The sequence below is a fragment of the Rhincodon typus genome, chromosome 37 (genome assembly GCF_021869965.1).
Source record: "Rhincodon typus isolate 14 chromosome 37, sRhiTyp1.1, whole genome shotgun sequence".
Taxonomy (NCBI): Eukaryota; Metazoa; Chordata; class Chondrichthyes; order Orectolobiformes; family Rhincodontidae; genus Rhincodon; species Rhincodon typus.
Genome location: NC_063368.1, coordinates 15,105,497 through 15,131,698, shown reverse-complemented (window position 1 = coordinate 15,131,698; position 26,202 = coordinate 15,105,497). Strand labels below are relative to the sequence as shown.

The window sequence follows — 26,202 nt, the reverse complement described above, 5'->3', positions numbered from 1 at the left end:
CATTAAGTTCTGAGGTAGGACTTGAACCCAGAGTTTCTGACACAGAGCCACTGCCATCTGTGCCACAAGACCTCCTGTGGTGGGATTACTGAAAGTTGTCTTTTGCTAAAGCTTTGATTTGCCATTACATTCTTGTGGCAGATTCCCAGTCCTTTTAGCACCAGGGTTTGAAGGATCATGGGAGCAAAGGAGGTCCTTGAAGCCTATTCTCAATCATGAGTACCCATTCACTAATGAATACGATTGTCCACCTAGGAACTTGCACATGGGTTCTGTGGGTCCTTGTGTGGCTGATGAGCACAATCCTTGAGCCTCATCTCTGACCACATGTTTGGCAGGTGTTTTCAGGAGATGGAATTGGTCCTTGGCCTTGGGATTGCTAGCATTCCTTCCTCCGGTTCCTTTTCCATAGTTGCCAATGGATGTTTTCAATGAATTGTATCCCTTCATCTGGAGGTTCTTCCAATTTGGTATCTACTCGAGGAGAATCTCCCATGCCACCATTCAATTAGATCATGACTAATTTGTATCTTTACCCTATGCACCCACCTAATTTCCCTAATCCTTAACCAGTGAAGCCCCAGGTCTCAATTTTGAAATTTCCAATTGTCCCTCAGCCTTGACAGGCTTCTGTGGAAGAGTTCTATATTTGCAGTAGGCTTTATGTGAAGAAGTGCTTCCTGAAATTTGTCCATTAATTTAAAGGTTATGGCCTGTTTTTCTGGAATCACCCCTGTGTACCCTGTGTATCTAACCTGGCCATTCCTTTTGTCATCTTAAACACCTCGATTAGATCACTCATAAACTTTTACATGCATGGGAATATAAGCAATGTATAGTCCTCACAATTTATAAAAGTTGAATAATGAGCAATGTTATTTGCACTAACTGCCAGATTCTTTTGTTTTCCCCCATACAAAGTAAATACAGGAAATTCCCCTGGACAAGGCAAAGCTTTGTTCTTTTTCTGAAAGGGACTCCAAGAAACTGATTAAAAATAAAGCAAATAATCCAGATCTATGCTACCACATGCAAACTCTACAACTCTCTCTCTCCGATGTGTCAGTCCAATCTATAATGAATCTGTCCTCTGTCCTCTGCCCAGTTCCATTTCAAACTTCACCTTGTATGCTGCTTTAACAAACATTTCTTTTACCTCACAGGTTTCAAGCATCAACAGCTTTTTCAATGTTTACTTTTGGATCCTTCTTTCCCTTTACTTTCTTTTGTTCTCGTCCCTTCTCACAATCTTGCCCCTTGCTGTATCTACACCGTCTCCTCTGATGTTCCTCTCTTTCATCCAGAAATATCGGTCTTTGGTAAAGGTCTCAAGTTCACTCCTTTCCCACCTCACTGCAATGAATTTTGAATTCAATGCAGCGCCGAGCTCCCTTTGCACTGCCTTCGCCTCCATGGGAGTCTGTCATTAACTTGCGCCTTACCTGTCCCATCTCCAGAGCTCTACCTCCACTTGCATTCTTCCCTTTCATTTCTTACCCTCTCTAAATCATTGAGAACCTACTAGCCTGTCATTAATCTTCTCAATTTCTCTTCTTCCCTTTCTCACTGTAGCCTGCCTCCCACCAAACTTGCGACACTCCATTGTTTCATATCCTGACCTGGCCAGTGATGCTGATATCCCACAAATTCTTTGCTGAGAATTTTATATCTGTGTTTGACTTGAGGAAAATGGATAATTTTGAAATGTTCTTGACCAGCACATGTTGGGTCCTTTGAAAGGAAATTTGTCATTTGTCCATGTATTTCAGAGTTTTGTTCTCTCTCTACATATAGCTGAGAATTCATTGACTGATTAAAAAATCCAAAAGAATAGATTTAAGGTGAGAGGGGAAAAGTATAAAAGGGACCTAAGGGGCAACTTTTTCATGCAGGGGATGGTGCGTGTATGGAATGAGATGCTAAAGGAAGTGGTGGAGGCTGGTACAATTACAACATTTACAAGGTATCTGGATGGGTACGTGATTAGGAAGGGTTTAGAGAGATATGGGGCAAATGTGGGCAAATGGGACTAGATTAATGTAGGATGCTGGTTGACATGGACAAGTTTGACGGAGGGTTCTGTTCCTGTGCTGTAGAACTCTATGACTCTAAATAATACATGAAAATGTTGGAATTCTCAGCAGGTCAGGCAGCATCACTAGGAGATTTTTCTTTTCTTTTATTCATTTACAGGATGTGGGTGTCACTGGCTAGGCCAGCATTTTTCGTCCGATGTTAGCACCATTTCAGGCCAGTGATGACCCTTTGTCCAACCTGATGAAAGAAAAGGAGACAGTAAGGACTGAAGATGCTGGAAGGTAGAGTCAATAAACATGGAGCTGGAAAAGCACAGCAGGTCAGACAGTGTCTGAGGAGCAGGGAAATAAATGTTTTGGGCTCATTGATGTCCTGATGAAGGGTTTCAGCCTGAAATGTTTACCTCCCTGCTCCTCGGATGCTGTCTGACCTGTTGTGCTTTACCAGTTCCACATATGTTTTCTTTCATCAGTCAATAAATGCGATGCGTTTGAGCAATCGAATAGGCACTAAGATCAAAGAGTAATGGTAGGCTGAAGGCAAGAGATTGAATGACAAAAGAGTTGGTAATGTAAAATCAAAAGGAATGGTAATGCAATAAGCAAATAAATGATATCATAGAATCAATTGGCCCTTTGGCCCAACAAGTCCACACTGACCCTCAGAGCATCCCACCCAGACCCATCCCCCTATAACCCACCTAATCTACACATCCCTATGGGCAATTTAGCATGGCCAATCCACCTAACCTGCACATCTTTGGACTGTGGGAGGAAACTGGAGCACCCAAAGGAAACCCATGCAGACACGGGGAGAATGTGCAAACTCCACACAGACAGTTGCCCGAGGCTGGAATTGAGCCCGGGTCCCTGGAGCTGTGAGGCAGCAGTGCTAACCACTGAGCCACCGTGCCGCCCCTAGATATAGGTATCTAGAGAAACTGAATGGTAACAAAATGAATAGCTGCCACCCAAAATAAAAGGCCTGGGAAATGTAGTGTTGTACTATTTTTGATATAGCAGGTTGTGTATAGTGTTACTTAAAACTGCCACGCAGAACAACACCAGTGGGTGTAGCTGTGAGGAGAAAGTACAGAGTGAAGGAAACCATTGTGGTATTTTAGTTTGTCTGCATGTTTCAAAGTCCCAAGTACCCCACGCTCAACCAAGGACCTCACACCAGCACTGTCAAATTGAAAGGCATTACCTGTAATTCAGGTAAATTCCTCTAGTGCCAGAGGCTTCTGTGTCATCAGAGAGAGATGACTGGTGGTGGTTTAATCTAAGGGTCACCATGCCTCAGGTGAGGGACAAGGACAAGAAGGTGGCACCTTCTTGGTGACTTCAGCTAGTGCAGGAATTGAACCCACACTGGTTGTGTCATTCTGCATCGCAAACCAGCCACACAGCCAGCTGAGTTATCTAGCCCTGTTCTCTGGCTCAGTTAATTGAACAGCTAGTTTGTGATGCAGGGTGATGCCACCAAGATGGTCTTACCTTCTCAACCTCGTCTGAGACATGATGACCCTCAGGTTAAGATCACCAACAGTTACTTCATGCTCCCTGGCGTGCTCTCCTTTCTCTCTCTCTCTCTCTCTCTCTCTCTGTGTCTCCCCCTCTTTCTGTCTTTGACAGAGCAGTCCACAGGGACTTTACCTTCTACGTGTAAGTTGCATGTAGATCCCATCCTCATTGTCAGTGTAAGGTTCTTGGGACAGATAAACCGGCAGATAGAGGGTAGAAGACATTAAAACTGCTCTTGAGTATCAGTGATCCCTCTTAGATGCTGTACAAACAGAGTCTGCCAGACTATGTGTATTTTGGCTATTCTTCAGGAACATTAGAAAGTAGAAACAAAACAGAAAAAGCTTAGCAGGTCTGGTAGCTGAGGACCCCATCACTTCCCAGAGCTCCAGCGCAAGCAGAAATGACCCTGAGCTTCCTGTTGCCTGCTGCTTAAACACACTCCCATGTTCCCTGGTCAACATCTTTGCCTCAGGCTTACAGCAGTGGTTCAGCAAAGCTCAGTGCCAGCTGCGAGAACAGCACCTCCTTTTCCACTTGGGAACCCTGCAGCCTTCTGGACTCTATTGAGTCCAACAAGTTTAGGGCTTGAGACACCTTCTCCCATGTCCTTACCCCAACACCCACATGCCGGGCTGTGTTATCACATGGTCTGCTGTTACACACTACGCATTGTTAGCCAGTAATAGTCCCCATTAATAGATATTCATTCTCCCAGGCTGACCATTATCCACTCCTTTGTCTGTCCATCTGTTCTTCTGTCTCTTTGGGCTCTATCCCCACCTATCGTTTACTCCTTACCCCCAACCACCTTATCTTCTGTATTTTAAAAAAAACTTTTTCCTTGCTGCCATCAGTTCTGAGGAAGGGCCACTGGACCTGAAATGTCAACTCTGATTTCTTTCCACAGATGCTGCCGGACCTGCTGAGATTTTCCAGCAATTTCTGTCTTGTTTGTGATTTCCAGCACCCGCAGTTATTTCAGTTTTTAGGTCAGAAAGCATGCTCGACTGCAGTCTTTGGTTTTCTTATTCTGTACGTGCTTTGGGTACATTTCCTTTTAATGACCATCTCCTTATCAGCTGTTAGTATTTCTGTCCCTTTGGAGTCTGAGAAGGGTAATTTTACTGAATAAACAGAGCAGTAAAGGAACACGTTTTTATTGCACCTGTAACCTTTTAGGTTAATCATGAATGATAACAATTGGGGGCTATCATAGAATGTGTCACTACTAATATATCACTTATACAGAAGATCTATGTAAGATAATAGTGTCCTTCACTATATTTCTCAGTTTTAAAAATATTGTACATGGTCAGTTTGTGCTTTTCCTTTATTTATTCTCATCTCCATGATTTTTCTGACTTGGAGGTGCAGCAAATTAGGCTTTTTCTGACTTCCAGGACAAAGCAGCCCGCTTGATTGGCACCACATCGACAAACATTCACTCCCTCCACCACCAACGCTCAGTAGAAGCAGTGTGTACTATCTACAAGATGCACTGCAGAAATTCACCGAAGATCCTGAGGCTGCACCTTCCAAACCCTCAACCACTTCCACCTAGAAGGACAAGGGCATCACATACATGGGAACACTACCACCTGCAAGGTCCAAGTCACTCACCGTCCTGACTTGGAAATATATCGCCATTCCTTCAGTGTGGCTCAGTCAAAATCTTGGTATTCCCTTCATAACAGCATTTGGATCAAACCCTACAGGGCGTGCAGCAGTTCCAGAAGGCAGCTCATCACCACCTTCTCAAGGGAAAGTAGAATGGGCAATAAATGCTGGCCCAGCCAGAGACACCAAGGACCCATGAGTTTTGGAAAAAAAAGTCCTTTATTCTTTATCTAGCTCATAAATACTGGTCAAAACACAGGGAATTTTTTTTTTTTGGTATACCACAGCCAGTTCCAATGTCCGACATGGTGGCACAATGTTTTTGTCTGATAATTTTTCAGAGGTGGTTAAAGTAAATCGTTATCAACATCTTGAATGAAGGAGCCTCGTTGTTTGTATAAATAATGAATTGTTGGGATGTGAACATCACTGCCAAAAACAGAAAGGAAACATTTTTAAATTGATGTGCTCAGATATGTTGAGACATAACTCTGTGCCAAATAGGACTTGAACCCAAACTTTCTGGCCAAGAGATAGGGACATTACCACTGTGCTGCAGTAGACCTTGTGTGTTGCTGGTACTGTCAGCATTGATGACCCAATCTAATCGAGGGGGTAGTGGTGAGACTTGTATGATTTGCCAGGATTTTTTTGGAATGCAGTTAAGAGTCAACTACAATACTGCAGATTTGGAGTCATGTGTGGGCATGTTTCCTTCTCTTAAAGTGAATGAGTGAGCCAGATACATTTTTCCATTTCAGCCGTTTCATGATCATTATTAGGTCATTAGATTAGGTCATGAAAGCTGAATTCGTTTAGATGCTGTGTGGGGTTTGAACCCATTCCTGTAAATTATTCACTCCGGTCTCTAGATTATGAGTCCAGCAACAGTACCACAACATGGTCATCCTCAGTATGCGGGTTAAGTGCTGATCTGGGCTAATTTGGGCAACAGTTTCCACTTTGCTTTAAAGTTAAATTCTAATGTGCAAATTCTAAGTAGGTTATCTGGGGGACCATGTCAAGTACTGGTTCCTTTCCAGGGACTCATGGTGATGCAATTGCAATGGTCAGAGAGGAATTTGAGGGGGCGAGGAGAAAACCAAACTGTTCTTTAAAAAAAAAATTTCCGCGTGAATCATTGCTGGAGATCTAAAGTGCCTTTGGTGGACTGCAGTAGGTAACTGGGACACAGAATAGTAATTCCCCTTCATAGTACTGTAAACCCCTCTTTGATCACCTTCTCACTAATACTTCTGCAAAGCAGACGGGCTGCTGTCCTGACAAAAGTAGGGCAGTTAATTTGCAACAGTGGTTTTCACTTCCTGTCTGTTATTATTTCTGATTGACCTAAGTAGTGTATGTTCATGCATATTATGGGTGAATATGTGTGTGCGTTCATATGAGATGGGAATTTGAGACCTGAGTCTCACCAAGGTCTCCATATTTATTTGCTTCTGTTCCTGTAAAGTGTTTCCACCATTATCCAGTAAGGATAATATAGAGAACAGAGCTTTAAGATAATTGGCAGTCGAAACAGAGGGGAGATAGGGTGGCTTATGTTTTCCCACTGAGGGAGAAAGATTAGTGAGCTCACATGGTGATATCAAGTCTAATTCCCAGATCATCCTTCCTAAAACTTCCTAAAAAGCTGCATCATTCCCATATCCAGCTCAGAGGGTGTCTGAGCACATGCACCTTACAAAATAGAGTGGTTTCCCCAGTGCAGGGCATTGTGGGTATCCAAAGGTGCCATTGCAGCCTCATTGGTTTTCCTATTTGAAATATTATTAGAAAGCAGGGATAGAATTTAGACAAATGGGGGAATCCCACGTCCCATGAAAGAATGTAAAAATCCCTTGGACTGACCTTATCAATGACAATAAACTCCCTTTATAAACTCTAAAATAATGCAAAACTCTTAGCACCACTTGGCTCATGCTATTGGTTGACACATGCTTCTGTTGCCTGCAGGAGATGCTTGGCATGAGATGGCAGGCAGTGCTTCAGTTTAATAACTCATCTGAAAAGCTGCACTTCTGGTGCAGCCTTCCCTCCTCCTTCTGGTGCTGCAGTGCTGAGAGTGTCAGCCTAGATGTCTTTGTTCAAGGTTCTGGAGAAGGAACTCATGACCCACTTCCTCAGGATGATGCCCTATTTCCCCTACCCACCCCTCTGCCCCCCACTGCTAAATGACAAGAGTTCCCAAAATGAGTGAATCTGCTCAGAATGATCTAATTCTTTCAGAAATGTCTGAAGCAGAATTTCCAAGGTTACCTTTTATGATGCCATTGAACTTGCCATTGGCAAAAACATCAAATACAGTGGGTGAGATTAGACAACCTGGTCTCCTCTTTAAAGAGAAATAAAAACATAACGAATAAGAAGCATGGGCCAACCATTTGGACTATTGTGTCCTCTCCATTAGTCAATAAAGCAATGTTTGATTTTCTTCCTCAACTCCACATCTCTGCCCTATCCTGCTGTTCCTTAATGTCCAAAAGTCTTATCTATTTCAATCTTGAATATACTCAATGATTGAGCATCCACTGCTGCTTAGGTTCGATAATTCCAAAGGTTTGCAACTTTCGGAGTGACGAAATTTCTCCTCATCTCAACTCCAAATGGCTGACCCCTTACTCTGACACTACGCACCCGTGAACTGGACTCTCCCATCAAAAGAACCAACTCTCTGTATCCACCACATCAAGCCCCTTAAAGAATTTTGAGTTTTAAGTAGGCAACCTTATATTCTTATAAATTCTAAGTACAACAATTCCTGCTTCTGCTCTGCCTGACATCTGATCTTAAAACTGGGCATGTCCCACAAAAAACCCCACAAATTGACACTTAATAACAATTAATAAAATATAAGGAATTATAAGGCATGTAAGGTTTGATTAGGGTCGTGGATGTTGTCTACATGGACTTTAGCAATGCCTTTGACAAAGTCCATCATGGCAGGCTGATACAGAAGGTGAAGTCACATGGGATCCGTGGTGAGCTAGTGAGATGGATACATAGAAGACAGATGGTAGCAGTGGAAGGGTGTTGTTTTTGACTGGAGATCTGTGGCCATTGGTGGACTGTAGGGATCAGTGCTGGGATCCATGTTGTTTGTAATATATATAAATGATTTGGATGAGAATGCAGATGGTCTGATCAGAAAGTTTGTGGACGACCCAAAGACTGGAGGAGCTGTGGATAATGAGGAGGATTGCCAGAGGATACAGCAGGATATAGATAGGCTGGAGACTTGGGCAGAGAAATGGCAGATGGAGTTTAATCCAGACAAATGCAATGTGATGCATTTTGGAAGGTTTAATGCAGGAAGGAAGTAGATAGTAAATGTCACAACCCTTAACATACAGAGAGATCTAGGTGTGCAGGTCCACAGTTCCCTGAAAATGGCAACACAAGTGGATAAGGTGGTCAAGGTAGTATATGGGATGCTTTCTTTCATCAGTCAGGGCATAGAGTATAAAAATTGGCCAGAAATGTTGCAGCTGTTTAGAACTTTAGGCCACATTTGGAATATTGCATGCAGTTCTGGTCACAACACTACCAGAAGAATGTGGAGGCTTTGGAGAGGGTACAGAACCAGTTTACCACGATGTTGCCTGGTTTGGAGGGTATTAACTACGAAGAGAGATTGGACAAACTGGAGTTTGTTTTCACTTAAATATGGGAGGCTAAGGGCAACCTGATAGAAATTTACAAAATTATATGCGACATGGATGGAATGGATAGTGTGAGAGTCTTTTTCACAGGGTAGAAATGTCAATTAGTAGTAAACATAGGTTTAAGGTAAAAGGGGGAAAGTTAAAGCAGATGTAAGAGGCAGGTTTTTTACACAGGGGGTGGTAATTGCCTGGAATGCACTGCCAGAAGAGGTGGTAGAAGCAGATACAATAGCAACGTTTGAAAGGGATCATGACAGATACATGAGTAGGCAGGGAATAGAGGGATATGAATCATGTAGAGGTAAAATGTTTTAGTTTAGGCCAAAAGGCCTGTTCCTGTGCTGTACTGTCCTTTGAATAGGAGGAGGAGTAGGCCACAAACCCTTGAGACTGATTCACAATTTGACAAAACAATGGCTAATCTGATCTTGACCTCTCCTTTACTTTTCTACCTGGTCGCCATAACTCTTAACTCGTCCATAGTTCAAAAAACTGTCCATCTCAACCTAATGACTCGCGATGCATAGCTCTCTGGGGTAGAGAATTCCAAAGACTAGCAACTGTCCGAGAGGATTCCTCCTCATTACTGTCTTCAATGGATAATCCTTTATTCTGAATCTGTCACCACTCATTCTTAGCTTCCCCATGAAGGGGCAACATTCTCTCATTATTGAATCTATCAAACCTCATATGCATTCCTATATGTTTCAATAAGATCACCTGCGCACTTTTGCTTTTCCTTTCAAAAAGAGGTGGTGTAATAAAGTTTATTTTAGATGTGATCCCATACCCTCAGTGAGGAAGCTTCTCTCAAAGGCATCACAGGTTGTAGGGAGCACCCCAGGACTGCCCAATGTTAGGTACATTGGTTAGTGTTAGAACAGAAGTTTGTTTAAGCTGTGTGCTGCCACATCTATATTTTAAACCTTTCCTTCACAAGTTGCTGACAATGGATCCATTAGACCTTAAAAGACTATATGATGTAGGAGTAGAAGTGGGCCATTCAGCACATTGAGTGTACACCATTCAATAAGATTTTAGTTTATGTGATAGTCCTCACCTCTACTGTGTTATCCCTAAACTTCTTCAACAAAAACAAATATTGCTGGAGAAGCCCAGCAGGTCTGGCAGCATCTGTGGAGAGACCCATTTCTGAAGAAGAGTCACTGAACTCCAAACATTAACTCTGTTTCTCTCTTCACAGATGCTGCCAGACCTGCTGGGCTTCTCCAGCAATTTTTGCGTAGGTTTCAGATTTTCAGTAGCCACAGTTCTTTGTTTGATTCCCCTTGACTCCTTTACTGATTAAAAAAACCTCTCTCAGCATTGAATATTCTTAATGGGCCAATCTCAACAGCCATCTGTGGTAAACAAAAATTCACAAACTCTCTACCCTGTGAGAGAAAAGTAACCCTCTTTATCTCTATCTTAAATGGGTGACGCCTTACTCTGAGATTATGCTCTCAGGTCCTGGACTCTCCCACAAGGGGGTCTATCTAACCTATCAAGTTCCCTGCGTGTTTTCCATTATGTGACCTTCCTGCCACCAACTGCCCTATGACCCCTGTCATTGACCACCGGGTATGTCAATCTACCTAGCCCATATTTCACTTGCTAATTAAAAACCAAATGCTCAACTTTTTTTTTGATATACATTTTAAACGTTTCCATGATATCCCTCCTGGGTGTTGCTGATAGTATTGTTTTCAAGATTAAACTTTGATCCCTGGAGACAGGATTGCAACTCTCATTGATGACTTGTGTTTGTATAGTGCCTTTCATATAGGAACGTATCCCGAGATAATTGTCACCTTGTTGCCTCTGCTGTTGCTCAGTGGGGGTGCATTTGCACTTTTGAATCTCGAAGATTATAGGTTTAAGATTCACCCCTGGGATGTAAGCACAAGGATCGAGGTTATCACTTAGACTGGACTGAGGGAGCACTGCAGTGTCAGAAATGCCACCTTTCAAATGAACCAGTAAAACAAGGCCCCACCTGCCCCCTCAATTTTTTTATTTGTTCATGGGATGCAGGAGTTGCTGACACAATCAGCATTTGGTACACATCCCTAATTACAGTCATAGAGGTCTAAAACATAGAGAGTGTCCCTTCAGCCCATCATATCTGTGCCGGTAAAAACAACCACCTAATTATTCCAATCCCATTTTCTTGCATTTGGCCCATAGCCTTGTATGCCTTGACATCACAAGTGCACATCTAAATACTTCTCCAATGTGATGAGGGTTTCTCTCTCTACCATCCTTACAGGCGGTGAGTGCCAGACTCTCACCAGCCTCTGGGTGAAACTTTTTCCTCACATTGCATCTAAACCTCCTGCACCATTGATCATTTGGTCATTGATCCCTCCATCAAGGGGAAAAGTTTCCTTCAACCTACCCTGTATATGCCCCTTATAATTTTATACCTCTCAATCATGCCCCCTCTCAATCTTCTCTGCTCTAAGGAAAATGACCCCAAGTCTGTCCAATCTCTCTTCGTAACCAAAATGCTCCAGTCCACGCAACATCCTGGTAAATCCCTTCTGCACCCTCTCCAGTGCTATCACATCCCTCCTATAGTTCTTGAACTGAGGAGCTGGCTAGGTCCTTCCCTGAGACAGTTAAGAGTCAACCACGTTGCTGTGGCCTGGAGTCACATGTAGGCCAGACCAGGTAAGGATGGGAGATTTCCTCCTCAACAGGACATGGCTGAACTAGGTAGGATTTTATCACAAGCAACGATGGTTACCGTTTAGAATTTTTTTTTTTAAAGATTCCAAATTTTATTGAATTCAAGTTCCATTAATCACCATGGTGGAATTTGAACCCATGTCCCCAGAGCATTAGAGTTTCGGATTATTTGTCCAGTGACAACATCACTATGTCACTGCCATACCTCAGAGGGAAGGTCATTGCAAAAGATCCCAAGAGGATATTACATGAGAAGTGGAGGGGTTTCTCTCGGTGTCCAGGCCAATCATTATCCTTTAAAGAAAATGGGCTGTTCTCTGATAGAGTCATACAGCATAGAAACAGACCCTTCAGTCCAACTAGTCCATGCCGAACATAATCCCAAACTGAACTAGTCCCACCTGCCTGTGCCTGGCCTATATCCCTCCAAACCTTGCCTAATCACGTACTTATCCAAATATCTTTTAGTTGTTGATATTGTAGCCGCATCCACCACTTCCCCCACAAACGAACCCCTCTCTCACCTTGAAAAAAATGCCCCTTAGTTTTGAAATCCTCCACCCGAAGGAAAAGACACTTGCTATTCACCCTATCTATACCCCTCATTATTTTACAAACTATTATAAGGTTTGAGATCATTAACCTATCGCTGTTTGAGGGTACTTGCTGTGTGCAGATTGGCTGCCATGACAACACTTCAAAAGTACTTCATTTGAGGTTGCGACAGGAGCTTTATAAATGTACGTCCCTTTTTACCCTCCTACCACTTTTGATTTGATTTATTGTCACGTGTACCTAAGTACAGTGAAAAGCTTTGTTTACGAGCAGTACAGGCAGATCATCATAAGCAAGGGCATACAGATCATAGGGTGAGAAAAAACTTAGAAGCGTACAGGTTACATCACACAGGGCGTGCGCGAGGCGAGATCAACATTAGCAAGATCAGCATTAATTAAAGTTAGCAAGTCTATTCATCAGGCTCATAACGGCTGGGCAGAAGCTGTTCCTGAACCTGCTGGTGTGTGTGTTCAAGCCTCTGTATCTTCTGCCTGATCGAAGAGGTTGTAGGAGAGAATTACCAGGATACGATGAGTCTTTGATGATGTTGGCAGCCTTTCCGCAGCAGGGAGCTGTGTAAATGGAGTCCATGGATGGAAAGTTGGCTTCCGTGATGGTCTGGGCTGTGCACACCACCTTCGTTGCACTAGCATGAAATATTCTCATGGGGATTGGGTATCCATGACTCCATCGAGGCAATATTTATTTCTGCTGTGGTTTGATGTCAATTCTGCAAAATTCACTTCCACTGCTGGCTTACATAGCTGGGTATTTTGAAATGAATCCATGAATCAGGGAATTTTCTTCCTCTTTTCTGCATCTCTGCCATGGCATCTAGAATCTGAATGGTTGTGTTTATAGGCAACGCCACCACTAGGGCAACTTCATAGGCTCATGCTTAAGATTGGAATGATGCTTCAAATTCAAACAAGTCACCTCATCCCGGGTTTGATGTACAAACAGCTACAACATTGACCACTGATATAGGGAATCTGGTCAATATTCATCACTGTTCATTGCTCATAGGATGTCTGACTGAACACAGAAGCTTGAACACATGCACCAACAGGTTCAAGGACAGCTTCCTCCCTGCTGTTAGACTGCTGAACTGACCTCTGTACTTTCAGGGTGGGGTTTCCAAGGCTAGGGAGCATAACTTTACTTTGTGTGCAGCTGTAACCTTGTATGCCTCACTCTGTCTAAGTACCCTATCATCTGTATGTCCTTTTATGTTATGATTTGCCTGTACTGCTTGCAAAACAAAACTTTTCACTGTACTTAGGTGTATGTGACAACAATAAATCAAATCAAATGAAGAAATAACACTTGTAGAGCTCAGAGAGTTGGCTAATAAAACGAGTAACACCAATAATTCCTCAGCAGACAGCAAGCTGATAAACCCTAATATTCCCAGACCCAAATACTTATTAGTCCTGATATATCACATGTCATGCTGTGGCTTTCGTTTCTGATTTGTATCAGTCGTACTGTCTATTTGTTAATACCAAGTATTATGATAAATGTACAGTAGGATCATAGATGCTGTTTTTAATGGCTCTTGCGTTGGGAGCCCACACTCTTGAGTTCAAATACACTGGCAATGATATATAAAAATTCAAGGTACCATTTTTTCTGTTTTCTGTACAATGAAATATTGTTTGATTTTGTGCTTTCAAGCACCATTCATGCCACTGGTGAAAACCTGTAATTTAAGCTTAACTGGCACTGAAAAACTAATGTTTTAAACATCTACCAAGCTGAGACAAGTATTTCAGGAGGCATGACATCTAATGCTTTCGCACAAAGTTGAAAATATGTTTGGTGCCTTGCAGTGTTTTATTTTTCCTTTATTCATTCACAGGATGAAGGCATCGCTGACCAGGCAGCATTCATTGCCCATCCCTAATTTTTTAGAGTCAACCACATTGCTGTGGGTCTGGGGTCACATGTAGGCCAGACCAGGTAAGGATGGCAGTTTCCTTCCCTAAAGGACATTAGTGAACCAGATGGGATTTTCTGACAATTGATTCATGGTCATCATTCCAGACATGTTTATTGAATTCAAATTCCACCATCTGCTGTGGCGGGATTCGAAATTAGGTCCCCAGAACGTTACCTGGGCCTCAGGATTAACATTCCAGTGATAATACCACTAGACCATTGCCTTCCCCTATTGGTATTGGTTGGCTTTTCCCTGTAAACCCATTACAACATTGTGATGCCTTTTTCAGGCCAGGTGATTGTGGAAACACTGAGTGGATACTGCACAGGGTAAACAGGGTTAGAGAGATGAATGCATGGCTGAAGCACTCATGTGGGAGAAGTGGGTCCTGGTTCATGGGGCACTGGCACCGATACTGTTGGGATGGTCTATACCTGACCCGCACTCAGACTGGTGTTCCTGTGAACTACATAACTTGGGAAGTAGAGCGAGTTTTAAACTAAATTATGGGAACTAGGGCCCAAATTTGGGAAGTAGCTGTGAGTTAAAGAGTGGGGAAAATGCAAAAGAGGAAAGAATTAATGTGAAAAATGATTAAATAGTCAATGACTAGAAGGGACAGAGAATGCAAATCTAAGAGAAATCAGCAGATAAGACAACAGGCTACAAAAGTGATAACCGTGAAATACTGTATTTGAATACACAAAACAAAACAGATGAACTAGTAAAAATTGAGAAAAATAAGTACAATCTAGTGGCCATAACTGAGACATAAATGTAGGCTGATGCAAATTGCAACTTGAATAGGAAACTTGGAAAGGTTGGAGGTCTAATTGAAGATATTAGCACAGTAGAGAGGTATGATCTAAATTCAGGAAATCAAGATGTAGAAGCTGTCTGGGGGGAGATGAGGATTGATAAAAGCAAGAAGTCACTTGTGGGAGTTGCGTACAGACCCCCTAACAGGGACTATATAGTAGGACAGGAAGAAATAGCGGGAGCTTGTCAAAAGGGCATGGCATTTGTGTGTGTGTGTGTATGTACAGTTCTGGTTGCCCTGTTATAGGAAGGATATTATTAGGCTGGAGTGGGTTCAGAAGAGATTTAGCAGGATGTTGCTGGGAATGAAGGGTTTCAGTTATAAGGAGAGACTGGACAATCAAGGACCTTTTCACTGGAGGGTAGGAGGTTGAGGGGTGACCTTACAGAAGTTTATAAAATCATGAGGGGTATAGATAAGGTGAATGGTAGGTGTCTTTTTGCCAGGATGGGGTTTTCAAGGCTAGGGGGCATAACTTTAGGTGAGAGAAGAAAAATTTAAAAAAACACACGAGGGGCAATTTTTTTTTTACACAGAGTGGTTCATATGTGGAATGAACTTCCAGAGGAAGTGGTGATGTGGGTACAGTTACAGCATTTAAAAGACATTTAGATAAGTACATGACTAAGTGGGATATGGGCCAAGGGCAGGCAGTTAGGAATAGTTTAGTTTGGGATTATGGTCAGCACGGACTGGTTGGACCAAAGGCTCTCTTTCCGTGCTGTATGACTCTGAAGCACACAAAAACAGACAGTGCTGGAGAAGCTCCACTGGTATGGCAGCATCTGTGGAGAACAAGTAAAAAAAAAGTGTAAACAGTTAATCTTTTATTCTGAGACTCTGTCCCCTGCTTCTAGCGCCCACACCAGGTGAAACAGCATTCCAGCATCCAATCTGTGTATCCCTGTAGGAATTTTGCTAACCTATATGAGGTCACTGCTCATTCTTCCAAATTCCCCACAATACAGATCCAGAGTTCAATCTTGCCTCAAGGCCTACCATCCCTGGAATCACTCTGGTGAGCCTCTACCTCCATGATGATAATATCCTTCCTTAGGCAAGGCAAGGCAGAACTACACACAATACTCCAGGTGCAGTCTCCCCAGTCTTCTATACAATTGAAGCAAGACTCTGTCACTCCTGTACTCTAATCCTCTTGCGAGAAAGGCTAAATACCTCTTCTTCTGCCTCAGCCATGTAGCGCAGCCACTCATGGTTCCAAAAGCCTGGCTCTCACAACATTCCTCTGGGTGTCTGATAGTGACTATGGTTGATCAAAATGGAAAACCAGGTAATGAGTGAGAAAGACTCGGGGGACTCCTGAACTATATTTTCTGCATCCTCTCAAATGTCCTCACATCCTTCCTAAATTATGATGCCAGAATTGGACGTAATACTCCAGTTCCCAAACCAAATATTGCATGCAGTGTGGGCATCACAGTATTTAAGGTTTTGGAGTAGATTTGTAGCTCGGGTTGTGGATGTTGTGGTTGATTGTCTCGCCGAACTGGTTCATTGTTCCGCAGTCGTTTCATTACCCTGCTGGGTAACATCGTCAGCGCAGCCTCCGATGAAGTGCTGTTGTGTTTTCCCGCCTGTTACTTGAGCTCTGGAGTGCGTTGAGCTGGATTACCTCACTTTCGGTTTTCCTTCGCAGTGGAGTGCATATAGGGTCGCGCTCTATGTGTTTGTTGTTACCAAGCAGGGTAGTGAAATGTCTGCGGAACAACAACGAATCAGCTTGGCAAGCCAACCAACCACAACATCATAGTATTTCTTGCCCATGGCTCATTGCCTTGGAACTAATTGACTCCCTGAGCCATTTCAACGAGCAACTAGGAGTCAACCACATTCTGTTCTGTAAAGATTTGACTTTTCTTAAGGTCATAAAGTCATTTTAAACAGTAAGCTAATAACAACATTTTCAAGAAATTGTGATGGTAATGAAAATACCAGCAAGCCTGCTAGGTAAATTGCTAAAGTGTTTGCTGATTTGGGCCTTGAAAACCAAAGAGAGGTTTCCAGAAGCAGCCTCGTTCAGAAAGAAAAGGTCCACTGCAGCAGAGATGCTGTTAGTAGCAGTATTAAAAAAGGTGCAGGTAGGGAATGCTGCTGGGAAGAGAAGGCCTGAAGCTAAATGCTGTGGAGCTGTCAGAGAGGAAGACCCTTTACAAGGCTGCTGAAGCTATGACCTTAAAGAAGTGTATTTTGTCCTGGGCTCTTTTGTGAGAGAGATTGAACAGTGACGAACAGCCTGTGGTGACATAAGCAGCTTATGAGGCCTTGGTTTTTTGTTTTTTAAAAGGTTGGAACAATAGAAGCAACCTGAATGGGTGTGGCCAGGATTTTTGGTTATTTTTAGCTTTTAGATTCTGCAGAAACTGCTGGAGTTTTGAAGAAGTAGAAGCTATTTCTCCTCCATCTTGGTTACAGCTAGAAGCTGGGGTTTCTCTTCCTACTGCAGGTGTTGCGTGTGGGAAAATCTGATTTTGGAATTTGCTTTTTTGCCCAAGGCATGTGGTTATGGGATATACTGGAACAGTTAATTAGTAATAGTTACTGTATCCATTATTCTGTTAAGTTTGCCAATAGAGTTAAATAATTCTAAGTTGTTCTTGGTTGTGCTGTATTTTAACTATTAGTGTTTGAATAAATGGTGTTTTGCTTAATGTCGATAAGTTTGACCAGTCTCGTTGCATCTGAAACACAGCACTTCACATTTGCCTTTAAAATGAGAAAAGTTAGGGTCTAGGCCACCTTAAAATATTTTGAGGGGTTCTGGTCTGGTTCATAACACCATGTCCACTAGTTAGCAACTTGTTTAGAGTTCTTCTGAAGAAAATAGCACTCAGTGAATGTACAGAAATTTGCTGAAAAGGAAATCTGTTACAGCGATGCCAGCTGACATGGAGTTTCAGCGTGAGATAAAGGTGAACCAAACTGAGGTTTGGGTGTCTGCAAGGTTATGGCTTGCACGAAATGGAAGAATCCTTCTTTCTACTATTTCTAATGACTTCATTTCAATAGTTAATATAGTTTGTGGTTGTTTTGTAATGAACTTTTAGGTTCTTTTGTTAAATATACATTGACACTCTCCTATCCAATAACTGACCTCTGAGTAAACAAAAAGGAAAAGTAAAAGTTGCGGCCTGTCAAGCCAGGCTCCACTCTGGGATTTGGTCTATCTATTATTACCACCAGCTGGGATCATAATAGTCAGAAACATTGATTTGTAAATTCTCTGGAAACTTCAGAAACTCTACATCCTTTTACAGTCCAGATCTAACATAAGGATATCTGGATTTATAAGAAGATAATTAAAGTCCCTATTTTAATTCCAAGAAATTTAGGAACATGAGTAGGCCATTCAGCCCTTCTAGCCTGTCCCATCATTCTATATGACCATGGCTGATTGCCTTTTATCCACCTCATCTCTATAACCCTGTATGCCACTAGGAATCAACAATCTAATTAAATGTTAATGTTGATCTCTCTCTCTCTCTTTCTTTCTGCACCTTCTCAGCAGCTTTAACATTGTATCCTGCACTCTGAACTGTTACCCCGATGCACTTGTATGGTACAATCTGCCTGTAAAGCATGTACAACAACACTTTTTTCATTGTACCTCGGTACACGTGACAGTCATAAATCAAATCAATCTCTACCTTAAACATACTGAAAGACTGAACTTCCACAGCTCTCTGTGGTAGAGAATTCCAAAGGTTCTCAAACCACTGAATAAAATTATTTCTCAATATCTTCTACTTAGGTGGCATCCCTCTTATTTTCAAATTGTGCTGCCTGATTTTAGACTCCACAGCCAGGGGAAACATCCTACCTGCATCCACCCTGTCTATCCCTTTAAGTATTTTAACTATTTCAATAGTTTTAACACCTTCCTGTAATTTCTGTGAAAATTTATTCCTCTTTATTTTTTCCACTAGTCAGTGGCCTATGGACTACAGTGGGGTTATGGTAGCCCTGCTGTTTGTTAGATCTAACCAAATAGATTTCTTCCGGCCCCTCTTGGATATTTTATTTGATTTTCTTTATCGTCGCATGTATTTTGTTACGGAATACAGTGAAAAGTGTTGTATAGTGTCGCTGCTCTCTGGTACCATCACACCTCCACCAATGCGCACACCACTGAGTCCTTGCTGGACCTCACCAACATAGGCACCACTGGGAATTGCAAAGGCCCAAACTCGACTTCGCTGCTGCCTTGTCCACTTCAGGCCCACTGCATTGATGCAGTTGCTCTGATGCTGCCGGGTCTCATACTGGGTCCAAACTCACCTCTGCCACCACCTCCATGATACGGTGTGCCTGCAGCACTCCTTAATCAATACTGCCCCCTCTCTTCCTTTCTCCCCCCTTCTCTTCCTTTCACAAGCACCTCATAGTTGGAATATTTAATGCCCTTTTTTTTTGAGCCAGATTACCATCATTGCCACAGCATCATATTCCCAGGTGGCCCTGAATTGGAATTCGTAGAATCATAGTGTGGGAACAGGCCATTCAGCCCAAAAAGTCCACACCACCCCTCCAAAGAGCATCCCACCCAAACCCAGACCCATTCCCCTTCCCCTGCATTTCCCATGTCTAACCCACCCAACCTAAACATCCTTGCATACTATGGGCAATTTAGCATGGCCAATTCACCTACCCTGCACATCTTTGGACTGTGGGAGGAAACCAGAGCATCCAGAGGGGAACCCACGCAGACACAGGGAGAATGTGCAAACTCCAATCAACATCAAAAAAACAGATTGTCTAGTTATTGTTACTTGTGGGACCTTGTTGTGTAAAAATCTGCTGTCCTATCTACAGCATAACAATGGTACACTACAAAACTACTTTGTTTGCTGTGAAATGTTTTGAGGCTCCAAAAGTTATGACAAGTCCAATATAAATACAACATGTTCTGAATCCATTACAATACTTGTTGCCTCTAGTTCCAATTTGCACCCCTGCTACTGGAGATAGATTACTGAATTACTTCCAAAGGTGTGTTTCAAATGATAGTCATCAAACCTGTTTCACTAAGGGCAGCAACTTGGCTGTGACCTTACTGTACAACAGATGATCAGATCAACATTTCATCAGTGACTACTCCATTTAATTTTTGACTCCTTGGAAATCAGGTTGTGACACATAATTTATTTTTAATAAAGGCTCAAATTTTTCACTAAACCAGCGGGCAGCTTTTTCCCCTAATTAAACCAAAGTGTGAAAACCAAGGTTCAAATAACATCACACCAATCTCTGAGGAAATGATAGGATGATCTGCTCAGGTCACTGTCTCAGAGATCTTCACCACCCTGTGAGATCTGTGTCATGCATCATAGGAATTACAACACAGAAACAGGCCATTCAGCCTATCATGCTTGTACTACTAGCCCCGTCTCCTGATTCTTGCCTGCACTCTGGTCCCACTTCTGTGGTATTTCTTTGCGTGGGATGAAGTTGGAAAGAGAGATCAGCAGATTAATGGACATAACAAGCACTGATTGAGATTTAGATTTTATTGTCATGTATACTCAAGTACAATACTGTCATTACAGTATTGTAATGGATTCAGAACATGTTACATTTCTATCGGACTTGTTGTAACTGCTGGAGCCTCAAAATGTTTCACGTGAACAAAGTAATTTTGTAGTGTACTATAGTTATACTGTAGATAGGGCAGCAGATTCTTACACAGCAAGGTCCCACAAGTAACAATAACGACGCCATCTTAGATACAAGGTACCAGGTACAAAAACTCAGGTACACGGTAGTAAAAGAAACAAGCTTAAGCATTATAGACCTTCAGAGAATTGGTAGAAACATAAATAAGGTAATCATTGACATTAAAGTCCTTCTTAGTACAAACCAGAAAAATAAAGGAATAAAGTATTTGGTTGAATTAACAGATTTTGCTGGGAAGTTGGCCCAAGAGGGATTTGATTGAATTCCTTATTCTTTTCTGGAATCTGGGCAGCAAATGGCAAGACCAGCATTTGTTGTCCGTCCTAATTGTCCTTGAACTGAGGGACTTGCTAGAGCCATTTCAGAGGGCCGTTAAGATTCAACAACATCGCTGTGGGTCTGGAGTGACATGTAGGCCAGACCGAGTAAGGATGGCAGATTCCCCTCCCTAAAGGACATTAGTGAAGCCAATGGCTGCTCACTGGAGATTTAGTGGGGATTTGAGGAAAAGATTTTTTATCCAGAGGGTGGTAGGGACCTGGAATGCCCTGCATGGTAGGCTTGTTGAGGCAGGTAATGTCACAAACTTTAAAATGTTATTTGGATGAACACTTGAAATGTTATAACAGGCCATGGGCCTAGCACTGGAAAGTGGTACTAGTATAGATTTGGTGTAATTTTAGTGATACAGACTCAATGGGCTGAAGTGCCTCTTCTGTACTGTATGATTCCATGATATAAAAGAGTTTACAACAGCGTGAGGCTGATTTCAAAATGAGAATGAAGGGATTTGGAATAATGTAAGGGAGTTTGGAAGAAGAGTCATATTAGACTCAAAACGTTAACTCTATTTCTGTCTCCACAGATGTTGCCAGACTTGCTGAGTTTCTCCACTTTCCCTTTGTATTTTGGAAAAAGAAATCAAGATAAAATAAAACGAACTATTCACATGTAACTCACATTTAAAGATTTTGAAACATATGGCAAATTACAGTCCCATTAATGCCAATGGCACTCCTTCACAGTAATCAAACTGAGAGTTCCCTTCTCTATCACACAAACAGTCTGACTTAATTCGAGATGGTAAGAACTGCCAATGTTGGAGTCAGAGATAACACAGTGTGGAACTGGAGGAACACAGCAGGCCAGGCAGCATCAGAGGAGAAGGAAAGCTGACGTTTCGGGTCGGGACCCTTCTTCAGAAAATCTTAGTTGTGGCCTCAATTCCCCAGTTTTGAGAATCTGATCGCCTGCTCCTTGAGCCTTCATACAAGCAAGCTCAGACTTTTTCCACTTCACATAACACCTTTAAAATTTTAACAAACACTTCTGGTCTGGAACCTTAAAACTAAACTTTGTACGCAGAAGTAATATATTCGTTAACCGTTCTAAACTACCTCCCTATCTCAGGAGCAAATGGTTTACACTGTCAACTTCAGCCAAGATTTCTTCAAATCCAAACAGAAACCCAAAAGGTTTTTTCTAGGTGCTTCCCCTAAGCATGAAAAGATTCCACAACCTTCTAAAGCCTAATGTTTACTTTGTTCATATATACTTGCAGTGTTAACAAAACCTCATTGCCAACCAGGAATTCTCTCTTTCATATTGTTTTTAAAATAACTTACCATGGCTACAGAATTACTTACAAACTAATCATTAAACTTGTTCAGATACAGTCCAAAACACTCATACCACGAGCTCAAATCCAAACTCTAAACTAAGTGACACTAAAATATATATAAATTGTACATCTCGCATCACTGTAATGAGATTAGAAAAAGGAAATTTTTTTTTAAAAAATGAAAGGAAATTTTCCATTGATTTACCACATGATATCCAAAGGGGCTGTACTGTCATTTGATGTACACTTCTGAAGTGTAAGGTAAAGTCACCATAGTCCTAGAGAGCCACTCTGTCATTAGAAAGAGCGGTGAGTTTAACGGGAAGGTCGCTGTGCCTTAGGCAAGGGATGAGGGTGAGTGACAACTCAGCCACTCACACAGTTAGTGAAGGGGGAAGGCAGGTACCCAATGAGATACAAACAGTCAAGGGCCCTTCGCCCCAACTTAGTCAGTTAGTGCATCCAAGGTGAAGATTCCTCTTTGCAATTAACAACATCATGTTAAGTCACAAACAAAAAGAAATCAGCTCAATCTTGACAAGTTTGTTCAAGTTGAATAACTTAAACTTCACGTGTTAATAAAGTACAAATAAAATATCAGTCTATTGATGTGTACAGGGTGTTAAATGGGCACATAGATCTTCCTTCACACCAGTTGGTTCTGTGACTTGTGCCAGCAAATCCAAGATGGTGGGAAATCCTTTCTCCCCTCACTTGGAAAAATGTGTCCACAAGTATATGGTCCATGGGTGGCTGGAATCACTTTGCATTGTAAACCAGCCATCCAGTCAACTGAGCCCAGTGAAACATAGTTACTGTTGTAATGTTGGAATTTGGCAGACAAGCTATACAGAGCAAGCTTCCACAAACAGCAATGTGATAACCACGAGACATTTGGATTTTGTAAGGTAGATTGAAGAGTCCAGTCACCGTGCATATCACTGCCCTGGTCACCACACTACCCGCTGCCCCAGTCACCACACTACCCGCTGCCCCGGTCACTGTACTGCTCGCTGCCCCAGTCACCACGCTACCCGCTGCCCTGGTCACTGTACTGCTCACTACCCCAGCCACCACGCTACCCGCTGCCCTGGTCACTGTACTGCTCACTATCCCAGTCACCACGCTACCTGCTGCCCCGGTCACTGTATTGCTCACTGCCCTAGTCACCACACTGTCCACTGCCCTGGTCACCATGCTACCCGCTGCACCGGTCACCATGCTGCCCACTGTCCTGGTCACCATACCACCAGTTGCCCTGGTCACCACACTGTCCATTGCCCCGGTCACTATATTGCCTACTGTCCTGGTCACCATATTGCCTACTGCTCTGGTCATCATACTGGCCACTATATTGCCCACTGCCTTTGTCATTATTCTGCCCACTTCCGTGGTCACCATGCTAGTCATTTGGGTCTGCTGCCCTCTCTAGTCCCCATGATCGTCTGTGAACAGTAATGGGCAATGGAACAGGGTAGTGAGGGGGTCAGGACTGGGGCGGGCAAGTGTTGGACATGGGCTGTGTGAATGTCGTAAGGCCAGGATTTTAATCAATTGATTTAAAGAAAAAACATTCAAAATGAATTCTTTGACTTGCTGCTGTTCTCACTGCTGAGTTTCTGGCAATGATGATACAGGCAAAATGATTGTGTGGGCACTGAGTTGCATCAAGCACAGACTTGTCTGATAGTCATGCTCCCCAAATGGACTGCAAGCTGTCACTCAGCCACTCACAGATAGTGAAGGGGGAAGGCAGGTACCCAGTGAGATATGAACAGTCAAGGGCCCTTGGCCCCAACTTAGCCAGTCAGTGCATCCAAGGTGAAGATTCCTCTTTGCAATTAAAAGCAATACGTTAAGTCGCAAGCAAAAACAAATCTTGACAAGTTTGTTCAAGTTTAAAAACTTAAACTTCAAGCACTTTGCCTTAACAAAATACAAACAAAGTGTCAATTTACCGATGTGCACGGTGGCTCAGTGGCTAGCACTGCTGCCTCACAGTGCCGGGAATCCAGGTTCAATTCCAGTCCCTGGTGACTGTGTGGAGTTTGCACATTCTCCCCGTGTCTGCGTGGGTTTCCTCCAGGTGCTCCGGTTTCCTCCCACAGTCCAAAGATGTGCAGGTTAGGTGGTGGGCCATGGGAAATACAGGGATAGGGTGGGGGGGGGTGGATCTGGGTAGGATACTCTTCGGGGGTTCAGTGTGGACTTGATGGGCTGAATACACTGTAGGGATTCTATAATTCTACAGGGTGTTGAATAAGCAGATAGATCCAGTTCCTTCACACCAATCGGTATCATAACTTGTGCCAGGAGACCTGAGTTGGTGGGAAATCGTCTTGCCCCTCAGTTGGGGAAAAGTACAAGCACAATTATGAGGTCCCTGGTCTAGATGCTTGGTTTGCTTCTTGTTGCTGAGAAACCTGCACTTAAATACAGCTTCCCGATGTGTCAAAGCTCTTTACAGTCAAGGAAGGACATTTGAGGTCTGGACGCTGTTGGGTTATAGGATCGATGTGGTGTGTGAAATATGCTCAAACTGCCTGGGGGTGTCACTAGACCCAAATCGCTCCACACTTTACTTCTAGTTGTCAAGGGCCTTCCCATACAAGCAGGAGATGGGCCCTTCTGTCCCCAGAAGCTCAGAATTATCTCATGCTTGAGCTTCACTGAGTGTATTTCTTTCAGCTCTCCATGGGAACAATTGACTGATATATCAAAAGATAGAAAATGGGATCTGGAGTTCGCCATTCAGCCCTTAGATCTTGCTGTGCCATTCAATATGACCATGGCTGATTTAACTCAGTTTCCTTTTCCGCTTTCCACTCCCCCCAATACCTTTTGATCCCTTTGGCCCTAAGAACTGTATCTAACTCCTTCTTAAAAACATTCAATGTTTTGACCTCAACTGCTTTCTGTAGCAGAGAGTTCCACAGGGTCCCCACTCTCTGGGTGAAGACATTTCTCCTCATCTCAATCTATCCCATACCTTTAGGCTGTGAGCTGTAGCAGTGTACTCCCTGGTCATTGGGAACATCCTTCTTGCATTTACCTTGTCTAGCCCTGATAGAATTTTATAGATTTCTAGCACTTCTGTCCCACCCCTTCCCCTAATTTGTCTAAACTCCATTGAATGTAGCCCTCACTGATCCAGTATCTCTTCATCCATCCCTTCTGCTATCTCAGGAATCAGTCTAGTGACTGTTTGTTGTTGTCTGGCCTCTGAGAATACTTAATGTGACAGCCAGATGTACTTTCATGTTACAATTAGTTCCTTGCTCTTTATGAACAATATAGAAATGTAGCAGACCTATTGGCTGAAACCAGTATTCTCCAAACCTTTTCCCACTGTGACCCCCATTTCAAGGCCTGGAGATTGACACCTGTCTCAGAGCTCACAAACTGAAATCCTCAGCTCTTAATCCCACTTCAGGACCTGCCCCCACTTTGGGAAGCCTTACACTGTGCAAACTGTTGCCCCAACGTTGGAGTCACATCGTGTTCCATGTCCCCGGTTACCTGGGATGTAAATTGTCCACCTTGGGCTTTCCTTATTCGGCTGTGGAACTGTGGGAGAGAGATAAGTAGCAAACATTAGTGAGTGGAACATGGAGCCACGAGGAGCAGAACCCTGAGATTGGCACCTGCATTCTGGATTACCCCGTTTCTTTCCACATATGGGTGGTATGGTGGCTCAGTGGTTAGCGTTGCTGCCTTACAGCACCAGGGACCTGGTTTGATTCCACCCTCAGGCAACTGTCAGTGTGGAGTTTGCACATTCTACCCGTGTCTGCGTGGATTTCCTCTGGGTGCTCCAGTTTCCTTCCACAGTCCAAACATGTGCAGGTTAGGGTGGATTGGCTATGCTAAATTGCCCATAGTGTTCAGGGATAGTAGGAACTGCAGATGCTGGAGAATTTGAGATAACAAGGTGTAGAGCTAGATGAACACAGCAGGCCAAGCAGCATCAAAGGAGCAGGAAGGCTGACGTTTCGGGCCTAGACCCTTCTTCAGAA

General features: G+C 43.0%; 1 long non-coding RNA gene across 1 annotated transcript in view; it reads right to left on the bottom strand.

Moving 5' to 3' along the window:
* Positions 1-2,202: 2,202 nt before the first annotated feature.
* Positions 2,203-26,202, bottom strand: part of LOC125487193 — a 50,953-nt gene continuing 26,953 nt past the window's right edge. The window contains exons 2-3 of the long non-coding RNA XR_007265716.1: positions 25,706-25,753; positions 2,203-2,274 (exon numbers count right to left, since the gene is read on the bottom strand). This is a non-coding gene — a long non-coding RNA (uncharacterized LOC125487193). The remainder of the gene's footprint in view (positions 2,275-25,705; positions 25,754-26,202) is intronic.